This window comes from Onychomys torridus, chromosome X (genome assembly GCF_903995425.1).
Source record: "Onychomys torridus chromosome X, mOncTor1.1, whole genome shotgun sequence".
In the NCBI taxonomy this organism is placed as follows: domain Eukaryota; kingdom Metazoa; phylum Chordata; class Mammalia; order Rodentia; family Cricetidae; genus Onychomys; species Onychomys torridus.
The window spans coordinates 1,935,086-1,960,715 of record NC_050466.1 but is presented as its reverse complement, the minus strand read 5'-3'; the positions used below and the strand labels follow the sequence as shown (position 1 = coordinate 1,960,715).

The following is a 25,630-nucleotide window of genomic DNA, read 5'->3' as shown; positions in this document are numbered from 1 at the left end:
AGCTTTTCTTTTTTAAGTTGTATCATGTTTTATCTGCTATAGATAGTGCATCTGTTACCTTAACCAGTATAGAGAAGTGTCAGAGATTTTCCTAACCAATCATTAATTTCATACTTAATTCATGATCTTGGGTTTTGCTTCTCCAAACCCTCCAGCTTTGAACCACATTTCAGAAAACCATGCAGAGGAGCTGCTGGGGGAAAGGAGACCGATGGGAGCGGGGGCAGGTAAGTGGAAGAGAAGAGTGGAAGAAAAAGGTTAGTAAGATGAATTATATACGAGAGCAACATAATGAAATCTACTACTTTGTATGCTAATTTTAAAAACCTAATAATAAAAATCAAAATCATGTAGAAACAGTTCCTGGGTTGATGGTGGATGACTACTTTACCAAGTTCTCAGCTCTCTCTCTTGATCTAGGCCAAGTTCTATTAAAGTTGTCTTCCAGGAAAGGTCATAGGTGATCTAATACTAGACCCCAGTAGGGGGCTGTTTAGGAATTTTTGGTTGGGAAATATTTGGTATGGACACATGTTGATAGGAGATTAAAAATGCAACCCAAAGGTAGAAAACTCAAAGCATATGTGAAAAAGGAGTACTGCTCTGGACAAATAAAGCTTCTAAAATAGAAGAAGGCTACATTGAAAAGCAGCTGAGATGATTTGAATGGAAGTGGTAGTGAAGGACTGAATAGGAGCACATTCAGGGAGTTCCTATTTCTGTACTTGGGCCTCATCTGTATGGCCTACCATCTTCTGCCCAAGATCCTCACACTCTAATAGGTCTATAGGCAACACCTGGAAGTGTTGTCTATACAAGGATTTTGCCCAGGAGTGTGCACTTCACTTTCTCTGAATGATGGGGCACAGTCCATGGAGGAGGGTGGGGTGAGAATGCAAAGTAAGCCAGAAGCTCGGGCTGGAAACTGTTGCCTCTGCTGAGGGCTCCTAGGCTGACTCCTGTGCAGCACGGCACGGTACTGTTTCAGACAGCCCAGTGAGCTGGGAGCATCTTTTCGACCGGCTCTCAGGCCTAGTGCCTTTGCTGCTTACTATTCTCGCTCTGTCAGTGGCTTGCTAAAGAGGATCTGAACATTCTATTTGTCCCCCTCATTTTTCTTCTTTTAGACCCAATATTTGGGTGTTAAGCAGAGAACAGTGAGACAGTTCTCTACTAGATCGACTTGTTCTGATAATAATATCTGATAGGAAGGATAAGATGTGTAATTAAAAGCAAATTTTATTGAGGGTAAGGGACTCAAATTGCCCAAAGAAAGGAGTTTCTCCATTAGCATAGCATAGACTCCTTTCCTTTCATCTGTGGCTTGTGGGTCATGCAAAAAGGATATGCACCTGATAGGCCTTAATGAGGGTTCTTCAAAATAAGAGCAAGTTGTTGGAAAGGATGCTGTGTTGGTGTCTATAAGGACTTCATTTTGATTAGCACATATATCAAATTTCAGTTGCACATAACAAATTACTGTGGCTATTATAACATCATATACATTTAATACAAATAATCTAGTGCTTTCAAGGTCATTGGGAGGCTAAAAGAGCTTGAATGACAGCTAAAAGAACTGCCACAGCAGAACGACTGCCACCTCTGCCACCACCGGGAAGCAGAAGGTTACTCTCCCAGCAGCTGTGTGCAGGATCACAGAATCTAAGGCTAGACCGCAGGATCAGGAACCTCCTGTGACAGCTTTTGCTTGAGGAGCATACTCCCTTAGCTGTGATGTGGAGAAGCGAGACTGCCATCAGGTCTGTTGTTTCAAAACCACAGCAGCAAGATGGAAGGCTTTCCTATGGCCGGCTTTCTCCCCACTTGACTGCATTTTGAAAGGTAATTTTCACATGAGTATACCTGATTAGTAGAACCCAAATTACATACACTCTCTTGTTTCAGAGAAGTAATAGAGCCTTTGGCTCTCTAGCCTCTATCATAAAGGAAAGCACACTGTAAATGATTAGAAGAGATGTTTATCAAGCCAATTACAGTTTGCAACCAATCATTATTCCCTGTCCAGAAAGCGGCTTGCATCCCTGACCCTGACACGCTGAGACCAGTCTTTCATGATGCAAAACAGGTCCAATTAGATAAAAGCTTCAATTTTGAAGCAAAGCAAATAGTAGCAACACAATATCACTGGATTGAGAGACATTATGCTTAATAAAACCTGCACTGATGGAAGTGATAAAGGCAATCAAGAATATAACAAGCCTAGATATACAGAGTGAGGGAAGACTTCTGAGAAAGAAACTAAAATTTGAAAATACAAATTCTGAGAAAAAAGTGCAATAACAAGTTGTGAAACCCATTGGATGTGTTTTTAAAGCAGAAAAATATGCACACCATATTGCATATGCCATGTTTGTCTGTGGTGGAGACAGAGACTGCAGATGATACCGAAGAAAATAAAATAGCCAAGTGTGGTGGTACACATCTGTAATCCCAGTACTTTAGAAGTGGAGGCATGAGAATTGTGGTTTGATGCAAGCCTGGGTTATGTAGTGGGATCTCTCTCTCTCCCCTCCTCTCTCTCTCCTCCCCCCCCTCTCACACACACACAAATCAAAAAAGAAAGAAAAATAAGATAAAATAAAAAGAGACTAACCAATACTAATTGATGATAAAAGTATGCCATGATCTTTGTAGTATGACTAGCTCCACTCATGATTTTGTAACAGTTAATTCAAATATTAAAAGTTACTGAGGGTAAAGTTTCTGCACAGCAAAAGAATCATAATGAAAGGCAGCATGTGGAAAGGAGAAAGTATTTGTAAACCATGTATCAGATGAGAGGTTAATATACAAAAATATAAGAAACACATACAACTCAACAGCAAAACAATAAAAAGACCAGATAACTGGCTTCAAAAATTAGGCAAAAAATTTGCTTGAAGAGACATTTTCCAAAAGAAGACATAAATGACCAACATGTATTTGAAGGAGAAGCAAGGGAAGGAGACTCAGCAAAACCAGCATTTGAAAGTGCCATAGCGAAACAATACTGTACACGATAATTAAAAATAAACTAAGGTGGTCAATATCATTGATCCTTAGGGGAATGAAAATCAAGTCCACACTGAAATATCACATCGCCCCTAATAAGATGGTCATTATCAGGGATGTGAAAATCATTAAGACTCTAGTATGTTGTTGGTATAAATGATAGAGAGTCTACGGAAAATGACAGAGAAATGTCTCCAAAAAAGGATGTTTGTTTCGTTGCTCACTCTTTCCTTAACCCCTCCTTTGCCTTTGTAGAGTCCCCTTTCTAGTTTCCTAGCCTATGTACACTCTCACCCCACAACGTACACATAAACATCAAAAGCTACGGTTTGTGTAAGTCTGGCTCACTGGATTAATATGATATGTTCCAGATCCATCCATTTTCCTGCACATTTCATTTTTCTTTACAGTTGAGAGGGCAGAGGAGTTCCAAAGAGGACAGAGAGGGGAGAGGAGAATCAACAGAAGGAGTTTGGACTTAATACTTTTTATGGTAGTTTAAAAAAATAATTTTTAAAAAATTAAAGAAAGAGCTATACCCTTTGACCTTGTAAATGTTATGAATCATCATGAGGCATGTTTCATAGTAATTTCATGCATTTCAATACCATTAAAAAATATTGGTCTGGGAACATGTTTAGCATACTTGAGGTCCTGGATTTAACCCTAAGCACCAGAGACAGATAGGCAGGCAGGCAGACAGATAGCCAGAGGGACAGACGGGTGGATGGATGGTCAGACAGGCAGACAGACAGGCAGATGGACAGACAGACAGTTAAATGGCCAGAGGGACAGCCAAACAGCCAGAGGAACAGCCAGATGGATGGACAGACAGATGGACAGAGGGACAGACAGAAGACGGACACACACACACAAACACACACACCACAACACCACATATATAGTGGCATACAACTATAATCCTAGCTCTGTGGAGGCTGGGCAGGCAGATCATGAATTGGCAGTTGTATGCCTCAAATAGAAAAAATACTGTGAAGTGTGACAATGTGGATGAAACTTGAGGACATTATGCTAAGGGTGGTAAGCTGATTACAAGACAGATACAATATGATTCCACTTATATGTGGATTGTAAAATAATCAAATTGAAGCAGAGAGCAAACAGCAGTTGGCAAGGGCTAGGATGGAGGCAGAAATGCGAAGCTGCTATTCAGGGTGGGCCGGATTTACAGGGAAACAGGAATACATTTTAGAGATCCACTGTGTAGCTTTGTGCCTTTAATTACCAATACTACACTGTACATTTGAAAAGTGTTATGAGAGTAGATCTCCCATTAAATGGTCTTACCACAAAAGAAAAGTAACTGCTGATAGAAGACACTTAGTAAGAACACTTTTAAACTGAGTAGGAATAATTAACTTACATAAATTAGATTCACACTCTAAAAGAACAATAAATCACTCCCTAAAATTTTGAAATACATACAGTTATTAGTACATATAAACATAAATGGCTTACAAAGCTTAAAACCTACCACACATGCTTTAAAATTTGATCAAGTATCTCCAAGTGGAAAGTAGTTAACATTCATACCCTTAATTTTGCTGTCCTGGAACTCACTCTGTAGACCAGGCTGGCCTCGAACTCACAGGGATCCGGCTGCCTCTGCCTCCCAAGTGCTGGGATTAAAGGCATGCACCACTACCTCCTGGCTTACACCCTAAATTTTGACACAAAATCATATGGTATCAAAATAATATCAGAGACTGATAAAAAGTTGTGCAAATGAAAAGCTTATCAAATAGCAAAGAAAGATACAATGCAAAGGCATTGAAAGATTTTTAAAATTTCACAAGCAGAAATTGTTGCTGTAGACATTTATTTTCAGCCCACATACAAACTCAGAAGGGTTTATGAAAAATGTAAAAAGCAAAGAGACAAAATAATACTACCTACCTTCAAATGAAATTGAACTAAAATACTTTTAAAAAACTACAAGAAGATGATTGATTTGGTTTCAGGTTTTGAAGCCTTATGAGGAGACAGTTCTCTTAAAATCTATTTGATTAATATAATCATTGTAAACTGGACTCAAAGGTATTCAAATTTACCGAAAGAGTGTTCATTGATCAGAAACATTTCATTTTGTGGAATTTAAAATTTCATACATTCGCATACATTTCCCAATGGCCACAGCTAACGTATCTTCTTTTACAATTCCCCTGTATCTCCTTCAATCTGAGGCTCTCAATGAAGCAGTGGCTGAGCAGGACTGCAGGCCTTCCTTCTTACACATTCAAATTGCCCACACAAGATCAGGCTGACCCTGTGCTTTTCATGAAATGCTATGGCTTTGCTAAGATCAAAAGGCTCATATCTGCCCTTCCCATCATCAAATAGCTTTCTGCTCACATCAAGGCCCAGTAGAGTTTCCAACAGTGTCTTCCACAACAGGGATAATCACTCACAAAGACTGTGACAGCATGCAAAAGACCTGCTCAAATTCAAGCCAGAAAAAAAAAAAATCCCAACACAGAGGAGGGAAGTGAGCACAAAGTCCCACCCATAACCAAGAAACTATTTGCAATTACTACCTGCTGAGAGAGGGACAATCAGTTTTCTCCAGTGGAGTGATTCTGGATATATCAACCGCACTCCAGGGAAGGACTCATGTTCAGTAGTAGTTGACTAACACAAAATGGACTCCATTATTTTTGTGTGCTTTTTGTTGTTGGTGGTACGGTTTGTTAGGTTTTGTTTTGTTTTCTTTTTTGAGAGAGAGAAAGGACATGGAGATGTGTGGGTCGGGAGGCAGGAAGGATCTGGGAAGAGTTGGGAGAAGAGAAAGACTATGATCAAATACGTTGCATGAAATTAAAAATATAATAAAAAGAAACTGGACAGATAAGAAAAATAAAATGAAATGAAATTAAAATGGACAAAAAGAGTGACATACTACTTTAAATGGGATTTTCATCCAAGCTCTTTCTAAGTTGCAAGTTGACTTGGAAATTTCTTGCTTGGCCTGTGGAAAGCAATCTTGTTGAAGATATAGCAAGAACAAAACATATCTTCCTTGTTTTGGATCCAAAATGCACGTAGTTGTTGATCTGCATGAAATTTGGAATTTCAATAACTCCTCTGTGTTTTCGGTAACTATGCCTCGTAGCAAAACACAGTTACACAGATCACTGTTTATAGCCTGAGGGCTGCCATTAGTCTTTATGCTAATATGACTTGGAGACGTTTTTTGCAACTTTTGCCTTCATATTTCATTATGAAAAAAATGGTTGTAGAGACCATCATAATAAACTACTGTGTACCAATAACTCAGTTTCAATGTTAACATGACCTACTTTATTTGATTTTGTTTTGTTTTGTTTTGTTTTTCGAGACAGGGTTTCTCTGTGTAGTTTTGCGCCTTTCCTGGAACTCGATTTGGAGACCAGGCTGGCCTTGAACTCACAGAGATCCACCTGGCTCTGCCTCCCGAGTGCTGGGATTACAGGTGTGTGTCACTACCGCCTGGCTTGATTAATTTTTTTAACTACTACACATTCCCCATGCAGTCAATTGAAAACATACAGATTCTTTTAAAATGAAATCATCACATTACTATACATCTAAGATAGTAACATATATACAACAACTTTCGAAGATCCCTATTGTATAAAAGGGTTTTGTAGGGAGCATTTTTGAAATTGTGATCTGTAAAAAGCCCAAATGTGGCATAGCCATGTCTCAAATCTATCAGGTTTCCCTATTCATCTTTTTATTTTTGGAGTCTTTTTTTTCTTCAAGACAGAGTTTCTCTGTGTAACAGCTTTGCCTGTCCTGGAACTTGCTCTGTAGATCAGGCTCGCCTCAAATTCACAGAGATCTGCCTGTCTTTACTCCCTGAGTGCTAGGATTAAAAGTGTGCCACCACTGCCAACTTTTTTGAGATTTTTAAAAAATTGTTTTTTTGACAACTTCCAAGATTTATTTTTAGTGTGTGTGTGTGTGTGTGTGTGTGTGTGTATAGTATAGGTCCATGGAGGATAGAAGAGGACATTGGGCCACTTGGAGCTGGAGTCATAGGCAGCTGTGAGCTGCCTGTTGTGGGTTCTGGGAAGTAGACTTGGTTCCTCTGGAAGAGCAGAAAGCAGACTTAACAGCGGAGCCATCTCTGCTGCCTGTATGTAATGCATTCTGACTATTCCCAGCCTCATCCTTTCTCATCTCCTCCTATTCCTGCCATCCCCTAGCCCCTCTCCTTCCCATAAGGCCCTCTCCTACATTACATTTGTTTTGTTTTGTTTACAGACTTAAGTAATCTCACTAGGAGCTCTCTGTAAGGGAGAAGCCAACAGGCCATAAATAAGTGGGGAGAGAGAGCTATGATGGACATTTCCTCACAGATTAGTAACATCCTTATATGGACTGAGGTTTTTGCTCTGGATTTCACCCCGGGGGAAGGTGTTGCCATTTTCCCATGGGTCTGAGGCTCTGGTCCTTACCATGGCTGGCTCATATCAACAACTCCCATTTACTCAGGACTTCATACTTCCAGGGTTTCCACTGCTCCCTGATCCACAGCCCGGTCTTGTGAGAGTCCAGTGCACTAACTCTGGCTACTGTGAATTAGTGATTGCAATGGCTGTTTCGTACACAGAAGACAGCATTTCATAGCCCCTTTCTTGTCTTCTAGCTCTTACATTCTTTCCACTCCCTTTTCTTCAATGTTCCCTGAGCCTTAGACAGAGTTAAATGTCCTATTTAGGGATGAACACTCCACTGTCACTTATTCTTAACACCTTAAGAGGCTATGTCTTAGTTGGGTTTCTATCGCTGTGAAGTGACACCATGACCATGGCAACTCTGATAAAGAAAACATTTAATTAAAGTGGTTTGCCTACAGTTTCAGAGGTTCAGTCCATTATCATCATGACAGGGAGCATGGCAGCACGCAGACAGACATGGTATAGCTGTTAGTCCTATATCTTGCAGGTAACAGGGAGTCGACTGAGACACTGGGCAGTATCCTGAGCATAGGAAACCTCAAAGCCTGCCCCTACAGTGACACACTTCCTCCAACAAGGCCATACCCAATCCAACAAAGCCACACCTCCTAATAGTGCCACTCCCTATGAGATTATGGAGGCCAATTACATTCAGACTACCATAGTCTGTATTCACTGACATTCACTGAAAAGAGAAGTTTCTTCTAATTAAGGCTGAGAGTAGCATTTGTCTATGGGTTAAAAACATAACTAGAAGGCAGTTTGGTGCCATGTCAACCCAGCTAAACAGCAGTAGTAAGTGCCTACCCCCAACACCTAAGATCAGGACCTATGATAGTCATGTTTGTGACCCAGTTCAGTAGCATGTATTTCCTCCTGTCAAGTGGGCCTCAAATCCAAGCAGTGTGGTTGGCTACCTTCATAACAGTCATGCCTCGATTGTACCACTGGGACATCTTGTCTAATAGGTTGGCATTTGTGATGGTTTTGAATGAAAATTGTATTTCATAGGCTCAGGTATTTGAACACTTGGTGACACTGATTGGGGAGGTTATGGAACCTTTAGAAGGTAGAGCCTTACTAGAGAAGGTATGTCACTGGGGAAACAGCTTTAAGATTTCATAGCCTTACCCTATTTCTTGTTTGCTCTCTCTGCTTTGTGTTTGTGGTTGAATATGTACTCGCTTAGCTTTATACACCATCCACCTGCTGCCATACCTCTCTCAGCATATGGACTGACTCTCTCTCTCTCTCTCTGGTACCATAAGCTCAAATAAAGTCTTTCTACTTATAAGTTGCCCTGGTCATCTGGTCATGGTATTTTATCACAGCAGCCAAAAATAACTAATGCAGCATTGGAGTTCACTGGGTTCATAGGTGATTAAGACTGTTGATGGTTTTTGTCTCCCAGAAGCATAGTACCTTCTAGCAGTATGAAAACTAGCCAGCAAAGAAGAAGATTTCAAGTCAATTTAAGGTGATTTCTCTGTAATGTGCAACCAAGGTGTATGGTACCTTCAACAACAGGGTCTTAGCATCTGATTCTGATTGGTAACCAAGAGTAATGGCAAGAGCCTGTATTGGTTTTTTTGGGGGGAGGGTGCTTCTGGGGCTTCCCTGACCAAGAACTCATAAGGAGGTATCTCAGGCTGGTACAGGGATTTTTGTTTAATATACAATGGCTTCTAGGAGCACCATTATTCAATCATATAGGATATTTTCCATATAACTCTTTTTTTAATTATATTTCTTTTTTTCTCTTTTTTAAAAAATTTATTTATTATGTATACAGTGTTCTGTCTGCATGTATCCCTGCAGGCCAGAAGAGGCACCAGATTTCATTACAGATGGCTGTGAAACACCATGTGGTTGATGGGAATTGAACTCAGGACCTCTGGAGGAGCAGCCAGTGCTCTTAACCTCTGAGCCCTCTCTCCAGCCCCAAGTTATATTTCTTATTTAACTAACAAAGTAATAGGCTTCTGTCTTTTTTTTAAAACTTGACACAGCTAGAGTTATCTAGGAAGAAGAACCTCAGTTTTAGAAAATGCCTCCATCAGATTGTCTGTAGGCAAGTCTGTGGGATGTTTTCATCATTAATGAATAATATGGGACGGTCCAGCTCACTGTGGGTGGTACCACTAACCAGCAGGTGATCTTGGGGTATATAAGAAAGGAAATTGGGGCTGGAGAGACGGCTCAGGCCACATGCAGACAGAACACTGTATACATAATAAATAAATAAATAAATAAATAAATAAATAAATAAATAAATAAATAAACAAACCCTTTAAAAAAAAAAGAAAGAAAGGAAATTGAGCAAGCCAGTAAGCAGCATCCCTTCATGACTTCTACTTCAGTTCCTGCCTTGACTTCCTTCCCTCAGTGATGGACTGTAAGCTGAGAGTTGTAAGTAAACCCTTTCCTCCCCATGTTACTTTTGGCCATGGTGTTTTATCACAGAAATAGAAACCCCAATGAAGGCACTGTCGGGTTTTTTGTTTGTTTGTTTTTTGTTTTTGTTTTTGTTTTTTTTTTTGATTACCTACCTCTTGGTTTGAAGTCACCCACCATTATTAATTATATAAGGCTAATCTTTATTTATTTATTTATTTCCAGTAACCTCCCTACATCTTATTATAGTTAAAAAACCAACAAGGAAAGAATACTGTTGAAAGCAGCAAGAGAGAAAACATCAAGTCACATGTAAAGGCAAATCTATCAGAATAATAGCATATTTCTCAACAGACACTCTAAAATCTAAGAGAACATGGTACAATGTATTTCAAGCCCTGAAAGATAACTTCTAACACAAATTACTAAGTTCATCAAAACTATCCTTAATAATTGAGGAAAGAAAATCATGCTATGACAAATACAAACCAAAAGAATTGATGACTACTAAGCTATTGAGAATGCAGTAATAACAAGTGAAAATACTACCTTCCCCACTCCAATGTCTTTTGAGAAATAGAGGGATGAGGGTAGTATGATGTATACTAGAATATTAGTTACTAACAGCAGACATAGGAAAAAGGTAAGCTGAATAGGACCAGTTATCAGTACTAGAACAACAGAGCAGAAATAGGTAAAAATATAAACAGGAGAAGAAGGAAGGAGACAAGGCAGCTCAAGGTAAGGATAAGTGAGAAAAGAAAGGAGGAAAATGAATGCAAACAGACAACCTAAAACAAATCCAGCACTGAGAGGCTGAGGCTGGGAAGATTATAGCCCAGGCCCACCTGTGCCCCATATTGAGAACCATTGGGTGTGGAGAAGGCGCACAAAGGACAACTCTGGTTCACAAATTTAGTATCTGATAACATTAGATATTAAGAAGGGGAGTATAAAAGTGAAGAAAAATGAGCAGGAGGAAATAAGAAGCAGAATAGCTGGGTATAGTGATACTTGCCTGTTATTCTAGTATTTGGGGAAGTGGAGGCATAGGATCATAAATTCACAGTCATCCTTGGATACACATGAAGCCTGAAGCCATTCTGAGCTGCATCTCAAAAGCCAAGGGAAATAAAAAAAAATGAATAAAAACATATGTATATTTGAATTGCTTAGTGAGGTTTAATCTGTCAGACGTAAACAACCTCTATTAAAGGTCTATAATCAAAGAAAGAAAATAAATCAAAGAAGAAAAAGAAAATAAGAGTACAAATAAAAAACCTAATTAAATGTAGCTGAGCATATTGGTGCATGCCTTTAATCCCAGCACTTTGGAGACAGAGTCATGTAGATCTCTGTGAGTTTGAGTCCAGCCTGGTCTACATAGTTAGCTTCAGAGCAGCCAGGGCTATATATAAAGACCTTATCTCAACTCCCAACCCCCCAAACCCCAACTGTTAATTAATCATAAAAATAGAGAAGGCACTTGTGGCGGGGGGGGGGGGGGGGGGGGGGGGGGGGGGGGGAGTCTTTATGCCATCTTGCTTTCCTTTTTCTGGCTATTTGAGTTGTCAATCGTTGAGCAAGCAGAACATTCGTATATGTTGTCCTGATTTTTGAATGCCAGAATCATTGTATTTAGAAGGTTTATTTAGTCTTTCAGCAGACCGTTTTGTAGGGTCATAGGCCACTGGTGAACTGATCAGCACTTGGGTTATTCCCCTATGTGAAGGGCTATCTGCTTTTATCCACAAGGGAGGATCTCCTTCCTTCTATCCATCAGCTGTTGAGGGGCATAGTCCTCATATGCCACCAGACCATTTGCTTTCTTAGACTCCACCAGTAGTACAATTTGTGTGTGCTTAGAACTTTCAAGAAGCAGCTAAGAAGACAGGATCAGATACATATGAAACCGTCTGGGGCAAAGGCCTGGAGGTGACAAGGAGGAAGAAGTAAGCAGAGGGGACCTTTGCACTGCAATTCTCATACCCGTGGGGAATGGGCAGGAAGGAAGTAGGCCTGGCTTAGACGTGGCCTGGTCTTTAATACAGTTCAATGACAATTTGAGCCAGAAAACTGGTGTCCCACACCAGCAAAAAAAAAAAAAAAAAAAAAAAAAAGGATCAGTTTAGACGTTCATCACTTGAATGGGCACGTATACACAAAGGAATTTAATTCACACACAAAGAAACATGAAATCATGAAAATGCGTGTAAGTGGAAAATATTGTATCGAGTAAGGTAACTCAGGGCAGACAGACAAATACTGCATGCTTTTTTTCATATGTGGATCCTAGCCTCTAACTAAAGGCATATGTGCATTTATGTGGAAGAGGGTGTGTATGGGGCTCAGGAAAGTAGAAAGGGGTTCACAAGTTAAGAAAAATGCATGTGATACAAAAGTGAAAAGGGAGAAAATGGGGGAAGGTTTAAGTGAGGAGTGGGGTCAAGGAGATGGAGGAGAGAAGAGGATGGGGAAAAGTTCAACCTAAAGTAATATAGACAATTTTTACTGCCGTAGCTTACCACGTAAGATCCTATTGCTGAAGATGGTACATGTGTTGGTCACAGAATGTAGAGAATTCAAGCTAGAACCAGGCTAGTAGTCCTTTTTGCTGGCCAGCCCTTATCATGCTAGAAGATGCTATGTTGGTTGCTGGAAGTGAATTCTCACTAATAATTTTACTCAGCTGTGGTCCCTGTGTGCAACAATACAATACAGGCAAACGACTACACTGGAATTGAAAGGATAAACGGCGCTGGTGCGTCAGCCGGCGCGGTGGAAAAGTTACAAGCCACGGCTACACTACCAGAGTTAGAAAGAAACCAGGCCTGAAGAGACAGAAAAACGGCGGGAGCAGTGCAGAGAGGAAACAGAAAGAGAAGGGTGGGGGGTCTGGGTCCAGCCTTTTTTAAGGCGGGGACTGCATGATCATGCAGCGGCAGGTACTTAGCCAGTGTCCCCCTGATGACGTAAGACGTTAGACCCAAACTGCGCACGTACAGAATCCTAACAAGTATAATAGTGGAAAGTCTGTTATGGGAGTAACCAAACACTTTCTAATTGCATTTGAGGCCCTCTACATAGTGGGGAATTCACACCTGGTATTATAAATCCAGTCAAGAACCCATGGCTGGGGAGGTCTTAAACCCTAGTTGGGAAGCTACTGTTATTGCTTTACTAATTGTCTTCTGAATAATCCTGTTTGTATCCATAAAGTAGTGCTACTATCATCTTCGGAGAAACTGCTTTTTGCAATGGTCAGTGGTAAAATGCAGAGACTTAAAACTACTCAAAATGTTGAGATTAAGGGACAGTTGGATGCTCAACAACAAATAAGACATCTATATCACCCCCTTTAAGGCTCAGGGAGCACAGCAGAAGGAAGGATGGAAAGAACGTGAGAGCCAGAGGTATGAAATAGTGATTTTTTTTTAGGCATGCCACAGATTTGCACTCTGTTCTTGAGCTCACAGCAGCTGTGATTGCTTGCATAAGATCTACATATGACAGGGCCATAAAACCCTGCCACAGAAGGGAGAGATTCTTGTCTGAAGAGTCACAGGCAATAAACAGTTGAAGCTGGGGAAGAAAGACATTTTCTTTTTTCTTTTCTTTTGTTTTGTTTTGTTTCGAAACAGGGCTTCTCTGTGTAGCTTTGCACCTTTCCTGGATCTCACTCTATAGACCAGACTGACCTCGAACTCACAGAGATTCCCCTGCCTCTGCCTCCCGAGTGCTGGGATTCAAGGCGTGCGCCACCACGGCCCTGAGAAAGACATTTTCTTTAATGGTGTAGCCGCTGGTAAGGTGTCTGTGCTTCTGTAAGCAACCTCTCACCCATGCTCCTGTAAACAGCTTTAATGAAATTCACTGGGTCACACACACATAAAAGAAATGAAAATATAAGGGAGGCTAGTTGGGGAAAGGAAGAGAATTAGCAAGAGTAGAATGGGGGACAGGAGTGGATAATATAGATATACTTGGAATATGATCAAAATATATTATGTACAGGTATGAAATTTTTATAACAAAACTCGTGAGTACATTTAATTAATTTATGCTAATAACAATTTTATTATTTTATTATTATTATTAATTAAATTTATTCATTTATTTTTATATCCCAACTGCAGTTTTCCCTCCCTCCTTTCCTCCCATCCCCTGTCTCCCTCCACTCCCACCAATCCACTCTTCCTCTGTTTCTGTTCAGAAAGGGGCAGGCCTCCAATGGGTATCAACAAAGCATGGCATATCAAGTTGCCGTAAGACTAAGCACCTTTCCTTGTATTAAGGTTGGGCAAAGCGACCCAGTGTGAGGATTCCCAATAGGTTCTCAAAAGCCAGCCAAAGAGTCAGAGAGACAGCCCCTGCTCCCACTGTTAGGAGTTCCACAAGAAGATCAAGCTACACAACTGTCACATATATGCAGAGTGCCTAGGTCCAGTTCCATGCAGGCTTCCTGGTTATCAGTTCAGAGTCTGTGAGTTCCTATGAGGCCAGGTTAGTTGATTCCGTGGGTTTTCTTGTGATGTCCTTGACTCTCATGGCTTGTACAATCTTTCCTCCTTTTCTTTAACAGAATTCTCTGAACTCGGCTTAATTCTTGGTTGTGGGTCTGCATCTGTTGCCATCAGTTGCTGAATGAAGCCTCTCTGATCACAATTGGGGTAGTAGCCAATCTATGAGGATAGCAGAATATTGTTAGGCATCACTACGTTGGCATCCCTCCCCAAGTCATGTTTGGTTCTATCCTAGGTCTCTGGGCCAGGCAGTGTCAGGGGTGGGTTCACTCTTGTGGGATGGGTTCTTAGGTTGAACCAGTGTGGTGATATTGTGTCCCCCAATATATTGTGCACTCTAATAAACTTATCTGGGGTCAGAAAACAGAACAGCCACTATATATACATAGAGACCAGAAAATAGTGGCACACACATATACCTTTATTCCGAGCATTCTGTGAGTTCAAAGCCACACTGGAATCATTCAGGCATGGAGACACACATCTTTAATCCCAGGAAGTGATGGCAGGAAGCAGAAATGTATATAAGGTATGAGGACCAGGAACTGGAGGCTTTTTAGGCTCGTTTAAGCTCTTAGTTTTTAGCAGCAGTTCAGCTGAGATCCATTCAGATGAGGACTCAGAGGCTTCCAATCTGAGGAAGCAAGATCAGCTGAGGAATTGGCAAGGTGAAATTGGGTGTGGCTTGTTCTGTTTCTCTGATCTTGCAGCATTCACTCCAATACTTGGCTCCGAGTTTTTTAATAAGACCTTTTAAGATTCGTGCTACAGACAAGTCATTGGTTGGCCACTCCTATAATCTCTGTGCTATCCTTATGCACTTCCCATAAGCAGGGCAGACTGTAGTTAAAGGTTGTTTGGCTGGGCCAGCATCCCAATCCCTCCATTTGAAGTCCTTCCCCATTACAGGAGATGACCAGTTCAAGTTGTGCATCCACCATTGCTAGGAGTCTTAGCTAGGTCATCTTGGTAGATTCCTGGGAGTTTCCTTTGCACCAGTTTTCTACTTGACCCCCAAACGCCTCCTCTTTCCAATCATCTCTTTCAGTACTCTCCTCCATCCACCCCCACCTCCATCCATCAAGTTCACATCCTCACCCACTCCCAGCCCACCCATGAGATCTCTTCTATTTCCCCTTCCCAGGAGATCCATGCATGCTCCCCTTGGGCCCTCCTTGTTACCTAGCCTCTCTGGGTCTGTAGATTGTAGTATAGTTATTCTTTACTTTACAGCTAATATCCACTTAGAAATGAGTACATTCCATGCTTGTCTTTTGGAGTCTGGGTTCTATCTATTTGCCTGCAAATTTCATGATGTCATTATTTTTAACAGCTGAATAATACCCCAAAGTGTAAATACACCACATTTTCTTTATCTATTCTTCAGTTGAGGGGCATCTATATTGTTTCCAGTTTCTGGCTATTACAAATAAAGCTGCTATGAACATAGTTGAGCAAGTGTTATTGAGCATTCTTTGGGTATATGCCCAAGGTTGGTATAGGTGGGTCTGTGGTAGATTAATTCCCAATTTTCTGAGAAACTACCATATTTATTTCCAAAGTGGCTGTACAAGTTTGTACTCCCACCAACAGTGTAGGAGTGTTCCCCTTGCTCTATCTCCTCTCCAACATAAGCTGTCATCAGTGTTTTTGATTTTAGCCATTCTGACAGGTGTAAGATGGTATCTCAGAGTCGTTTTGATTTGCATTTTCCTAAGGATGTTGAGCAATTCCTTAAATGTCTTTCAGCCATTTGAGATTATTCTGTTGAGAATTCTGTTTAGCTCTGTAGCCCATTTTTAATTGGATTATTTGCTATTTTGATGTCTAGTTTTTTTTTTTTTATATATATTTTGGAGATCAGCCAGCCCTCTGTCAGATGTGGGGTTGGTGAAGATCTTTCCCCATTCTGTAAGCTGTAATTTTGTCCTTTTGATGGTGTCCTTTGCCTTACGAAGCTTTTCAGTTTCCTGAAGTCCAATTTATTGATTGTCAATCATATTTCCTATCCTATCTATTCAAGAGGCTGTCTCCTGTGCCAATGTGTTCAAGGCTATTTCCCACTTTCTCTTCTATCAGGCTACTAACACGTTTTAAAAACAGTGGTAACTGGCAAACTGTGCTTTCCTTCTGGAGTCCATTCTTGACCCCATCAGTGTATTAGACCCTCTGCAAACTGTCAGTCTGGTCTCATTGTTCATGTTCCTTCCTTTTTCAGTCTCATAAGCCTGAAAGGGAAAGTGTTTGTCTCAGTTTTAGCATTAATATAGTAAGTCTTGGGCAGTTCAGCCTTCAGGTCAGATCTGCTCTTTGACAGAGTCTACAGGATCAGAGATGTGAGGGATGTCATCTGTGAGCTTCGTAATTTATTAGGCCATTTCTGAATTTCAAGAGCCCCTCTTGCCTTTGAGCTCAAATATCTTGAGTGTTTCCAGGGACGGGATATCTCTCCTCAAATTTAGGCTAGCCTCAACTTCACTATTGAACTACTACCAAGAAAAGGTGATTATGAGACGTGTTTGGCAAAATTTTCCTCAAGTGATAACCCTATGTAGAGGTTCAGCTGCAAGCAGTTCTCAGAGTTGTTCATTTGGGACCACTGTAGGAAGCATGTTGTAAATAGAAAACTGCATTTCCTCTCACTGTTCCATTCTCCTCATTATCCAATTTATGACAGCATCACAGTTGCACTAAAATGTTCACTGTACAAAAGTTTGTTCTAGCCGGGCTGTGGTGGCGCACACCTTTAATCCCAGCACTTAGGAGGCAGAAGCAGGCAGATCTCTGTGAGGCCAGCCTGGTCTATAAAGTGAGTTCCAGGACAGCCAGGGTGACACAGAGAAACCCTGTCTTGAAACACACACACACACACACACACACACACACACACACACACACACACACACACACACATATGTATATATATATATTAAATATATATATATTAAAAACTCCACAATCTGGGGGCTGGAGAGATGGCTCAGAGGTCAAGAGCTCTGACTGCTCTTCCAGAGGTCCTGAGTTCAATTCCCAGCAACCACATGGTGGCTCACAACCATCTGTAATAAGATCTGGTGCCCTCTTCTGTATACATGATAAATAAATCTTGAAAAAAAAAAAACTCCACAATCTTTACAAATTCAAACACATTAAAAGTTCATTCAGCAGGGCGGTGGTGGCACACACCTTTAATCCCAGCACTCGGGGAGGCAGAGCCAGGCAGATCTCTGTGAGTTTGAGGCCAACCTGGTATCCAAATCAAGTTCCAGGAAAGGCACAAAGCTACACAGAGAAACCCTGTCTCGAAAAACAAACAAACAAACAACAACAAAAAAATTTTTACTAAAATGTTTCTTGTCTCTGATATGGTTTTGTTGGACTCTATAGTAAGTACCTGTGAGGGTGAACTTTGGAGGCATTGTCTTTGCTGTGAAGATGAGGTGATGAACAGCCCTTTATCCATTGTGACCACTTTTACAAGAAGAGATACATAGACACAGAGGGAGAATGCTGTATGACAACAGGGGCAGAGCTGAAAGCTGTGTGTCCATAGACCCTGAACGCCTGGGACTGCTCAAAACACCAGAATCTAAGAGAAATACACGGAACAAATTGTTTCCTGCTTCCAGAGAGATTATAATCTACCACTTGTCGTTCTCAACCTGTGAGTCTCGACCCCTTTGGGGTTTGCATTATCAGTTATTTATGTTATGATTCATAACAATAGCAAAATTACAGTTATGAAGTAGCAACGGAAATAATTTCATGGTTGGGGTCACCATAACATGAGGAACAGTATTAAAGGGTTACACAGCATTGGGAAGATTGAGAACCACTGCTCTCCCACCATCTTGTTTTTTCTTGTCTCTAGAACTGAGAATAAATTTCTGTTGTTTAAAGACATCATGTCTAGACTTTTTTTTCCCACAGAAGACCTAAGAAACTAAGAGATTCTCTCTGTTATGTATATATGTGCATGCATGAGCTGGTGTGGATGCTTATATGTGCATATGCATGTGGAGAACAGATGTTCATATTATTTATACCAAAAGGTCATTTTAAAGTATAATTTGATTTATCCTGTGGTTACGAGGTAGTTATCACCTAAGAGTAGTCAGAGAATAATGATAAGTAAGACATATACATCAATCGATATCCATATAGCTATTTCTGTGGAAATGATGGGAGCTTTTCCAACTATTTTTCCACTCAATAAATGGCGATAGGTTATCATTAGTGCAGAGGACTTTATGGAAAAAAATTGAAGACTTAAATTGAAACAAAATAACAGAGAATACTTCTTCAACCAAGTTCTATGTTGACTCCTCCAGAAGAATTAATTAATGGTGTAGTGGCAGATTTCCATTTTATACACTATATGATGAAGATGAACCACACTGTTAACTTAGAGAAAACAAAACACTGAATGGCCAATAGTGAGGCAGGAGAAAGGATAGGCAGGGATGGCAGGCAGAGAGAATAAATAGAAAGAGAAATTTGGAAGAAAAAAGAAGAAAGAGTGAGAGAGAAGGAGAGGAGGATGCAAGGGGTCAGCCACTCAGACATAGCCAGTCCTTGAGTAGGAGTGAAAGTAAGATATTCAAAAGGAAGAAAAGGAAAAAATCCAGAGGCAAAAGGTAGAAGGGATAATTTAAAGTTAAGAAAAGCTGGCTACAAACAAGCCAAGCTAAGACTGGGCATTTATAAATAAGAATAAGCCTCCATGTGTGACTTATTTGGGAGCTCGGTGGCAGGCCCCCCAAAAGAGAAAAGAGTCAAAGAGCGGAAAAAAAAAAAAGCAAAATGACTAACAACATTTTGGCGTTCCAACATGGGACCATAGAAAACAACAAACAACATATATCTGCATATTCTTGCCCCAGAATGGAAACAACTTCCTTTTCTTCTTAGATGCAGTGTCTCATATGTGGAGTTAATAGCAGGCAGACATGTTTTATTCTCATCATATGCTTCAGGACCTAAATAACAGGTGAGTTTATATTTATTTTTTTCTTGTGAACTGAAACTGGGTCCAAATGAGAATCAGCCAAATTGCTCTTTTCCCCTCTTTAGGCAATCGGTTAAGATTATGAAGTTATTTTCAAAACTTAGCATGCCAAGTAGTGAGTTTCCTGATGCTGTTTTATACATACTTTGTGTTTGTTGCTCTTCCCGCCACACCTCTGCAGCTCTCCTGGGGGCCCTGCCTCCCCACAACAACCTCTTTTCTGCTTTTGTGATGTGTGTTCTATTCATCTTCCCTTCCCCTCAAGGATTCTTTTTCTGATTTCATGGTCCCCTTTCTACTTTCATGGCACATACCCATTCCCACCATTTATTAATATATTTAAAAAATCTAGGTCTGCATATGAGAGAAAATATGTGATAATTTCTAGTGCCACTCCTTTTCCTTTAATGATTTCATTTCTCCCTATGGCTGAATAAAATCCATTGTGTATGGATCATATATTCCTCATCCATTCATCTAGACTAGTTCAATTTTGTATTGATTGTGAATCATGCAGCCATAAGCATGGATAGCGCTTGCTCACATTGACACTAGGTTTTCCTTACCTAGTTCATTCAGAATTTAAAGCATCTGGGTTTCTTCTAGGTAAACACTTCAAATTTACCATCACAGCTATCAAAATTGTTGCTTTATAGATGATTTCTAGAAATCAATTAAAGCAAACATTTTCCTGTGCTTTGTTTTTTGTTTTGTTTGTTTTGAGACAGGGTTTTACTATGTAGCCCTGGCTGGCCTGGGACTCACAATTTTTTAAGCCTCTTTCTTCTATTTTTATTTTTTTATTTCTTATTATTATTTATTATTATTCTCTTATTTATTTGTTTGTTTGTTTGTTTGTTTGAGACAGGGTTTCTCTGTGCAGCTTTGCGCCTTTCCTGGAACTCCCTTTGGAGACCAGGTTGGCTTCGAACTCACAGAGATCCACCTGCCTCTGCCTCCCGAGTGCTGGGATTAAAGGCAGATGCCACCACTCCTGCCAATGGTAAACATTTTGTTTGGCTTTTAAGTGTATTTGGTTGCAATAATTGAAAGGCCATCTTGTCCATGTTTCGCTTAATGGGCTGTCAGTTTTGAAGTGAGGTTTTGGAGAGGTTATTGTCATTCCTGGTTCCATCCTAATTGAGTGGAGCACCCTTGTGATGACTAGCAAAATGGCTTCCAAGTGATTCTCTTGAGACCTCTCTCATGGTTTACCATTACCTTGTGATTGAGCTTTCCCCAAATGCTCCTTATGTGTTCTCTGACCTCCTTCTACATATCCCTCTATTAATTGTCTGAGCCAAAAGGCCCAACAAACTTCCTCTTGCCTTCACTGTGACATCACCCCAGTCCTTATCTCACCTCCATTAGCCATTTGGAAAACTCTTCTGTTCATAGGACATCATGGGAAACTTCCCTGGGATCAAGGAAAATTTAAGATTCTCTGTGATAAATGTTCATCTTCCTTTCAGGGTAGGTGGGTGGCTGAGAAGAGTAAGTTTCTGTGAGTTCATCAAGCTTCTTGTCCCCCTCTCCCCTGCAAGTTATCTCTCTTGCTTTGAAGGTCTCCTTGGTGGAACTTTCATGGGGACAGACAAACCATAAAGACGGGGTTTGTCTCTTGTCTTAGCACTCTCTGAATACCTTGTCACTTCCGATAGATTCCTTCCATTGATTTCTTAGAATGGAGTCACTGGTGAGTCACTGTGACTCTCTTCCCACAACTTACCCTCCATTTGTTAGGGCTACTGCCTTTTGACCTTTAGAAGGGAAATTGATTGGACGGCCACTTCTACCAATACACGAAAACAAGTCCCTACTTTTATCAATACTTGCACATCCTTTCTACCTGATGAAAGAGAACGTGCTGTCACAGACACAAATCATATGATTTCCTCCTGCTGTTAATTCTCCACTAGGAATAACAACATCTCTATCCAACAGAACATAGTTACAGAATCTTCTGCCTAAAATTTCTCCAGTATAGTAGATTTACTTACCCCCATGCCTCATTTCTTGGTGGTAGATTTTTCTGGTATGTTTAGAACTCCCCAAATTCGTTCTGACAACAGGAACGTGTCTTTCCAATCCATATTTGTCAACTCAAGAGTTTGGTGACCTCTCGTCTGCTACCATTGTTTCCACTCGGTCATCACCCAAGATTAGCAGTGCAATTCTCATATTTTAAAAAGCTGCAGTCACAGAGGCTTCTGTGATTATAGAAAGCACAGCTCCTCAGTCCACTCCACTAAACACCAGTTCTTTAGAGGCAGGCTGAGTATCATGCCTAGGCTCACCTGTGGCATGGTTTCATAAAACCAAGCCCCCAGTTCATCTTTCCATAATCCTCCATAACAACTCATTTAATGAGTGGCAGATGATGAGTCTCCATGGTTAGTGAGAAAGTAATGTTTTATAATCCTGCACCATTCATGTTACCAATGGAGTTGTTATGAAGGGTTATAGGAATAAAGTCACTAAAATATGAAATGCTATGAAGATAAGCATGCCACAGTTTAAGGTTTCTACTCTTAAAAGTGTTTGGTAATTATTGATCCATATCTTTCTGATCTAATATTATGTGGGGGGAATGTGGTATGCCCTTTTTGGATGTTGCTTCTTGGCCCAAAATGCAGCCAAGAGTTGTCTTGAACAGGTTGTTGCCACACTTGCTTTATGAGATAGAGATGAAATTTGGTCAGAAATTGTCAAGTTGTGAGAAGAAATTATGAATATTCTGGTCTGAGAATGTTTGGAGGCTTAGAGTGAGAGAGTTCTTGTCTGGTGGACACTCTCTTTCCTCAGGAAAAGTAGATTAACCCATTCCTGATCAATGTTAACAGCTAATAATGACCTGTTTCTCTGTCCATGTTGCTTCTCTTACTACTAGCTGCTGTTGACCAATAAAGAAATCCACGACCCATGATATTCCCTGCCCCTCAATCTATATAAAAACCAGTCCTCCTTGTAAATGGCCACATTGCTATGAAGAGCCTAGCCATGTATGCCTTTATGGAAATGACCTGGATAGTCTCTACCTCCTCCATGCCTGAAGGCAAAAGATATGTCTAGAGTAAATTCCACATCTGGGTATTTCCATTGTTTCACAGCTAGCTGTTCAAGCCCTTGCCGTGGTGTGCAAGGTCCGCTGTGATCTGGACTTAGCTTAAGGCTTCACACTTCTTTTCTGTTTTTTCCTTTTCATTGCCAATTCTGCTCTACTAGCAGTTTCTTAGAACTAACTCTTTGAGGTCTCTTGTAGCTCTGAGATTTGACATGCATGCCTCTCTGCCTGAAATAAGTTTCCCTGAATACCTTGTTTGTCTGCCTCACAAACATAAACTTTTTGTATGATCTTATGTCAAATACTAGTTATCCATGGAGCCTTCTTCATAGCTCAGCCTCACTCCTTCCTTCCTTTTTCCCCTCTTAAGCCCTATGCTGTATGTTCGACATCTTGTAAAACGATTGGATTCACGAGTTAGCTACCCATTTACTGGGTAGTCATAACAGTGAATTGCACACTCTGTAAATTGAACTTTTGAAACATGAAGGAAACCCATATGCTGTGTGCATGGAAAAATGACTGATAGAAATGCCTCGGTCACTACGTCAGACATATTCCCTCCTCCCAGCCACCAGTATGAAAGTCTTCCTCTATTTTGATTATTCACATAATAAAGCAACGAATTAGAAGCCAAATCTTCAATAATAAGGAGGACCAGGGGACATGATACTGTCATTGTGTGAACCTTGATGAAAAGGCCCTTGGCAAAATACAACACCCCTTCATGATAATAATAGTCCTGGAGAGGTTAGGGATACAAGAGACATACCTCACCATAATAAAGACAACATACAGCAAATCCATAACCAGCATCATCTAAAGTGGAGAGAAACTCAAAGCAATTCCACTAAAATCAGGAACAAGACAAGATTGTCCACTCTCTCCATATATATTCAATGTAGTACTTGAAGTATTGGAGAACAATAAGACAACAGAAGGAGATTAAGGGGATACAAATTGGAAGAGTGGAAGTGAAAGTATCTTTATTTACAGATGATAACTGACCCAACAAATTCCAAGGGGAACTTCTATAGCTGATAAACACTTTCAGCAAAGTAGCTGGATACAAAATTAACTCAGAAAATCAGTAGCCCTTCTGTACACAAATGACAAATGGTCTGAGAAAGAAATCAGGGAAACAACACCTTTCACAATAGCCTCAAATGATATAAATATTCTGGGCTATCACTAACTTGTTTTGTGTGTCAACTTGACACAAGTTAGAGTCATCAAAGGAAGGAGCCTCAGCTGAGGAAATGCCTCCTTGAGACCCAGCTGTAAGGCATTTTCTCAATTAGTGAGGGCCCATTTCATTGTGGGTGGTGCCATCCCTGGGTTGTTGGTCCTGAATTATATAAGAATATAAGCAGCACCCCTCCATGGCCTCTGCATCAGCTCCTGCCTCAGGAATCCTGCCCTGTTTGAGTTCCTGTCCTGACTTCCTTCAGTAATGAACAGCAATGCTGAAGTGTGAGCTCCATAAACCCTTTCCTCTTCAACTTTCTTTTTGGTCATGGTGTTTTGTCACAGCAATAGAAACCCTGACTAAGACACTAACCAAACAAGGGAAAGACTTGTATGTTAAAAACCTGAAGTCCTTGAATAAATTGAAGAAAGTATCAGGAGATGGAAATGTCTCTATGCTCATGGATCTGTAGGATTAACATATAAAAATGGCTATCATAATAACAAAAGCAATCTACAGATTCAATATAATTTCCATCAAAATTCCATCACAATTATTCACAGACCTTGAAAGAACAATACTCAACTTCGTATGGAAACACACAAAAAACTCAGGATAGCTAAAATAATCCTGAATAATAAAAGAATAGCTGGAAGTCCCACCATCCCTGACTTCACCTTGTACTATAGAGCTATAGTAATAAAAACCACATGGTACTGGCATAAAAACAGACATATTGATCAATGGAATCAAACTGAAGACCCAGTCATAAATCCACACATCTATGGACACTGATTTTTGATAAAGAAGGCAGAAATCCACACTGGAAAAAAGAAGGCTACTTCTTCAACAAATGGTCTGGTCACACTGGATGGTTGCATGTATGAGAATCCAAATAGATGCACGCTTATCACCCTGAATAAAACGCAAGTCCAAATGGATAAAAAAAAAAAACACAACACAAAACCAGATACACTAAACCTGAAAGTATAAAAAGTTGGCAATAGCTCTCGGACCAGGCAGCCTTGGCAGTGAGCAGTTGAGCCAAGGCCAAGATTAAGGCTTGACCTGAGCAGGAAGAAGAAGGAGGAGCTGCTAAAACAACTGGACGATCTGAAGGTTGAGCTGTCCCAGCTTCATGTCACCCATGTCCAAGCTCTCCAAGATAGGAGTCGTCCGCAAATTCATCGCCCATGTCCTCACTGTCATTAACCAGACTCAAAAAGAAAACCTCGGGAAATTCTACAAGGGCAAGAAGTACAAGCCTATGGACCTGCAACCCAGGAGGACTAGAGCCATGCACCAAAAAAAGCTGAAGACCAAGAAGCAGCAGCAGCAGGAGGAGAGGCTGTACCCACTGCGCAAGTGTGCGATTGAGGCCTGGTGGAAAGGCAATAAAGTGCAAGACTGCATGAAAGAAAATAGTTGGCAATAAAGCTGGGCCTTTAATCCCAGGAGGCAGAGGCAGATGGATCTCTGTGGGTTCAAGGGCAGCCTGGTCTATAGAACAAGCTCCAGGACAGCCAGGACTGTTACACAGAGAAACCTAGTCTCAAAAAACCAGAAAATGGGGGTGGGTGGGTAATAACCTTGACCTCATTTGCACAGGAAAGGACTCTCTGAACAGATCATTGTTAACACAGTCACAAAGATCTCCTTAGGAAAGGAAAATAGAATAAGTAGTTATAGATGGATTGGGGAGCTGAACGGAAGGATCTAGTGGGGTTGAGGAAGGGAATATGGGGGAGAGAGACATAAAATTAAGGGGGCATTTGAGGGGTAGTATGAAAACCTAATACAGTAGAAACTTACTAAAATATATACATATATGAACATGATCTAAAGTAAACTGCTAAATAATAGGGGAGACAGAGATATACCAGGCCATCTCTTCTCCCCAAATGAAACTTCCAGTACTGGGACTGGATTACATCTAATTGAGTTGTTGGCCAAAGAGGTCCCATGGGAATCGCTAAA

At 40.6% G+C, this 25,630-nt stretch overlaps 1 pseudogene; it reads left to right on the top strand.

The window, feature by feature from the left end:
* Positions 1–211: 211 nt before the first annotated feature.
* Positions 212–25,088, top strand: LOC118573950 (annotated as a pseudogene).
* The last annotated feature ends 542 nt before the right edge of the window (positions 25,089–25,630 follow it).